Here is a 6,000-nt window from a genome sequence, read left to right as displayed (position 1 = left end):
AAGAAAATGTTGTGTTCCTGAGTTTCATTAAAGGAAGGAAAGAACAATAAGTGTGTTCCCGAGTTTCATTAAAGGAAAGAAAGCAAAGGAAAGGAAAGGAAAATGTAGGGTTTTATAGTGTAAATTCTTTCCTTTCATTTTGGCAGGAATTGAATGGATGGAAAGGAAAGGAAAATGAATGTAAGGAAAGGAAAATGAAAAGAAAGGAAATGAATGGAAATGTTTTCATTTCCTTTCATTTCATTCGTTAAGTGAGCTTGGGAACACAGCGTAAGTATTCCCACGACTCAAACGCCTGTCGGATTACACGCAAAGATTACTAACGGAACCAAACCGACTCGTTTATCCTACGAGGCGTTCTAGCATGATTTGATTTACCTAAGGCCTCAGTCTTACCAAGTTCAATTACAACAGCCCCCCCCCCCCCCCCGGGGCCTTGTATTTACCAAAACCTCCCTTAGCTAATTCCGGGGATAAAGGATTTCCGAACTACACCCGAAAGTTGTTAATTGTATCGACTATGCGCGTTAACTAGTTGTTTATGCCCTTAGCAATCAACTAAGCCTAGTGTGGACCAAACTTAGTATAATTACAGCCAACAAGTCCACACGACACGACACTACACGAGTTGAGTGGGTCGGTAATTCGCATGAACAACGCACAAACTACCAATTAAACGCGAATTTGCGTTGAACCGACCCGTTTGAGCAACCGACAACCAATTCGGCCCCATTAACATAAAAATTAAGTTTTTCACAGCCCGTATAACACACCGAGGCTACACAATCTGAATTTGTTTTTAATTCCCTCAAACAACGCGCTAAACGCAATAATTAAAAATCTAGACAACCAAAATCCTAGTTTTCAATCTATCGACAATTGATCCATCAAACGAGCTTCATAGCTCACGATACTAAAGTATAATACACATGACATACCAAAGAAGATGACGAACCAAACAATTCACTTAAGACAGCTCCGAAAAGAACACAATTGGACAGCCACCGTTTTAACCTAAAACAAATGAATTGATCAATACCGAGTATAAGGAGCAGATTTTAGCATGAAAAGATGTATTTTATTACATAGGAAAATCATTAGAATAAATTATGAAATATTTACTAGAGTTGAATAAATGTCTTGGGTATCTAAAAATATTTTTATTATATTTTTCCAAGTCACACAAAAATAATAAAAATTTCTCCAACATAGAAATGTACGTGCAGCTATTTCAGTGTGCAGTAAAAGTGTTTTATTTGTTTAAAAATCATTACCAAACCAAATTAAACGATTCCAATTGGGTTGTAATATTAAATCCAAATTCGAACTTTCTGATGTGGAATCAACCAATTTGGACTTGTCAAAAAAGAATTATGATGTCAGGAAAACAGACCGGAATCCGTCACCCCGTATCAGCTTTGACACACGATCTTATAAAATCATAAAAACCATTCAAATCTCATCCAAAAATACATATTATACCTTTCCGTACACTAGACTCAAAGTAGAACATCAAGGAAACAATAATCTATAGAAAAAAATAAATTTTCATCGAGTTACAGACCAAACAATAAACGAGTACGAATCTGTCAGAAACTGTTATAATCAAAACTCAACCGTAACGTGTTCAACAAAGGGTTTAATGGTGAAAAAAAAGTTATATTATGATAGAACCGAGCTGGAATTAGATGGAGATGGCTTGGTAATGGCTGGAGCAAAAAAAATCGTGATGGTAGGGCTGTACTAAATCCCGATTTGGTGTGCGTCAAATATGCTTAAAAGAAAGACCCTCACAACTAAGCTTTAATATTAAAACGAAAATCCTAGAACCACACACAACCGGCTAGTGTACCAATCGCAAGTAGTATAGACCTAGGAAGTCCGAGAATCGAACACGTAGATACATAAGGACGATAACGATCACTAACCCTAGACAAGACCTACCTAAGAATAATATTTAATTGATTTTTGATTTTTAATTACTTAACTGAACTAACCTAACTGACTGACAAAACTTACCAAAAATAGAAAACTTAACGGGGAACTAACTGTGTTAACTTAGGATGGAGAAAAACATCTACCTAGGTCTGAATCAAATTATAGGCCTAATGAGCTAATGGATTGAATGATATCAAGACACCGGTCCTTAAAGATAACACGACTAAGGATCGCTCGGGCTCACTGGATTACCTCTCGGTCTCACTCAACAAGCCTAAACTACTCAAAATCGGCTAAAACGACCAAACCGGGAAACAATTGCTAACGTGTTCTAATGATGGATCACCGCTCGGTCTCACCAATACTCGACCCTAATGGCAATGAATACTACACAACCAAGGATAGAGGAACAATTCAACTTAAACTAAAATAGATCAACTAGTCGCTTAAAACACCTAAACCTGAGAAGAAACAAACTTGCTCTCGCGCAATTCTTATTCTAGCATGCAAAGGCAATGAGACAACCCTAACTTCCTATCACCTCTCGGTCTCAAAGAAGGTGCCTAACCGCTTTACTTTAATCTCAAGTTCACGCAACAAAACCCTACGGTTGTACCTGCCGCAAACAAACCCTAAACACAAAGTATAGAATCAAACAATGCACCGATCAATTAACACAAAACTAATTAATCGACACACGGGGTTTATGCAATGAATCACAAAAATTTCCATCCCTTAAACACAACCTATTTCATGTCTAAATCAAACTTTACATTAACAAATCAAGCCTATCAATCAAACAATCCATAAAACTCATCAAACACTAACAATTAACATCATTCCTAGGTAGAACTAACAAGATTAGCCGAGAATCATAATTGGACAGCAGCTCATACTCATTAAAATCACCATAAAACTCATATCAATCATCTTAAAATCATCTAACAATCAATACTAATCAATAACAAGTCAATCCTTAAAGCATTTGCAAAACTAGTTAACAATTCAATAAGAAAATCAAAGTGTTGAACAATGTTTAAAGAGGAAGGATATATGATGTTTATGGCTGCTGTTAGCTAATGGAAACTGACGGAAATCAATCCCCGAGGCTTGTTCTTGCTTGTTCTTCCTTCCCTAGCCGCCAAACCTTCAAACTCTAGCCGCTACAAACTTTTTTCTCTCCTTCTCCTTCCTGCTCAGCTGCGATCGGCAGTCCACACCCCCTCTAGGGTTTTTGCATTTTTTTTATACTCATAGTATAAACTCTAGCTCTCTTTCAAGTGCACACAATTACAAATGCATCTCTTTTATTTTTATTTTTTTCTGCCTTTTGGATTTTTGCATTTTTTTTATACCCATAGTACATGGCTTTGCATGAAAAGAAACAAATACAAATGATAAAATAGCTACTATATACTGACGATCATGTGACTCGAGGCTTGAGTATGACCTGGCTTTTCATTCCAGTCCTGTCACGAGCTTAGTTAAACAAACAAATCCCCTAAGGTGTTTCCCACTAAGGTCAGGCCATTTAAAAGGTTCAATTAGGTCAACAACCAAACCGCCATTTCATTCTCAAAGGCTGAGCCTACCGACACATCGATTACTGAGTCTAAACTGTTCGGTTACCATACATTACGTGCGGGTCTAATAGGCACTGTTCTTATTTTATTATATATATATTTTTGAAACCACCAAGAATTTATAAAATAACCACTACTCGGTAATAATATCATCTCCTGTTTAACGTAGAGAAAACAAATTTCAAGGGACTATTTTTTCAAAATTTTTCAAAATTTTATTATTATTATTATTATTATTATTATTTATATATTTTTTATTTATATATTTTTTTTTTCAAAAATTTTCCTACAATTAAGTAAAATAAACCTCATCCCACACTTAGAACGACATCCTCCTCGATGAGTACAACGAAAAGAAATAACAAAAATAAAGATAAAACAGAAAATAAAAAGATAATATACAAGAATAAAAACAAAGAACGGGTTACTCCCATGGTTTGTGTGCAGAATCATCAATAGCTGTGTAGTACCCAAACGACCGTATAGCATTTCATTCGCGGTCGCAACCTCGGGAGAACCTGTTCCACAACGCCATCGTAGCTACCATGCGCATAATATAATCTGCAAAACTCAAATTCGCTCGCATGTAGCAGCGTACAACACGGAAAATAAAAACATAAACAAATAAACATATTTTTTGTGTTTTTGGTTTTTTATAATTTTTTTTATAATGGAACAACCCTTAAATCGACCGACTCGAATGGAGATTAAAACAAATAAAACAGATAGCACAAACATATAACAAAAATACAAACTCTACAACTCGGGCAGTCTCCCGAGTGGTGCATCCATGACGTCTATGTCTCGGAGAGCGAGTCAAGGTAGAATACCTCGACCGTCTGATTAGTCACTGGCTCGCTAATGTAGTGCTTCAGTCGATAACCGTTCACATTAAACTTCCCGCCTTTATCCTCTGTCTCAATCGTGCCATACGGGAAAACCTCAATGACCATGAACGGTCCCGACCATCGGGATCTCAACTTTCCCGGGAATAACCTCAACCGGGAGTTATACAATAAAACCAAATCCCCACACTTGAACTGCTTGTTACCCTTCAACTTCCTATCGTGCAGTTCATTCGTCCGCTCCTTATACCTAAATGAATGCGCGTAAGCGTGATCTCTCAGCTCCTCTAACTCGTGCAACTGGTGGAAATGAGTGCTCTTTGTGATAGACATGTCAAAATTGACCCTCTGTAGGGCCTAAGAAGCACGGTGCTCCAACTCAATAGGCAGGTGGCAGGCCTTCCCATAAATCATCCGAAACGGTGTGGAACCGGTTGGAGTTTTGTAAGCTGTACGGAAGGCCCACAACGTATCATCCAACTTGTCTGACCAATCCTGACGATTCGAACCAACCGTTTTCTCAAGAATACGTTTGATTCCCTGATTACTCTCTTCCACCTGCCCACTAGTCTGTGGGTGGTAGGCGGTTGCAAGCCGATGGGTGACCCCATAGCGTCGCAACGCCTTCTCCATCTGCGCATTGCAGAAGTGAGTGCCTCTATCACAGATCAACGCCTTCGGGGCACCAAAACGAGCAAAAAGGCTCTTGAGAAAACGGAGTACAACTCGGGCATCATTCTTGGGTAAGGACTTGGCCTCAACCCACTTCGAGACATAATCAACCACCACGAGTATGTACTTGTTTCTACGCGAAGATGGAAACGGTCCCATGAAATCAATGCCCCAAACGTCGAAAACCTCACAAACCTGAATAGCATTCTGGGGCATTTCATTTCGCGAAGAAATGTTGCCGACCCGCTGGCAACGATCACAACTCCTCACCAACGCGTGCGCATCTTTAAAAATCGAAGGCCAATAAAATCCACAATCAAAAACCTTCTTTGCCGTCAAACTCGCACCGTGGTGACCTCCTGTCGGTCCAACATGGCAATGGCCTAGAATCTGCCATCCCTCTTTAACATCAACACACCTCCTGATCAACTGGTCAGCACCTATACGAAAGAGATACGGGTCGGGCAGGTAAAACTTAACATCAGCAAAGAATTTCTTCTTTTGCTAGTAGGACATCTTCGGGTAGTACTCGTCCGCAAGATAGTTCGTGAAGTCGGCGAACCATGGAAAACCCTCATCCTAAGCTGAAACAAACATAAGACTCTCTGTCGGAAAATGGTCATTAATCATGACCCCCTGGCTCTCCTAACTCAGCTCCCTCAAGACGCGAAAGATGATTAGCCACCTCATTCTCGGCCCCCTTTTTATCACAGATTTCAATATCAAACTCTTGAAGCAACAAGATCCATCGAATAAGGCGTGGCTTAGCATCCTGTTTGCTAAAGAGATAACGAATGGCAGAATGATCCGTGTACATAATCGTCTAGGACAGGACAAGATAGGACCTGAATTTATCGAATGCAAACACCCCAGCTAAAGCACTTTCTCGGTGATGGTGTAACTCTCTTGTGCATCATTCAGGGTCTGGCTAGCATAGTAAATCGGATGGAAGTGTTTATCCT

The sequence above is a fragment of the Bidens hawaiensis genome, unplaced genomic scaffold, assembly GCF_021521415.1.
Source record: "Bidens hawaiensis isolate Kalapana, Puna unplaced genomic scaffold, B.hawaiensis_p1.1 tig00001143_1, whole genome shotgun sequence".
In the NCBI taxonomy this organism is placed as follows: Eukaryota; Viridiplantae; Streptophyta; class Magnoliopsida; order Asterales; family Asteraceae; genus Bidens; species Bidens hawaiensis.
Note: the sequence above shows the minus strand (reverse complement) of the source record.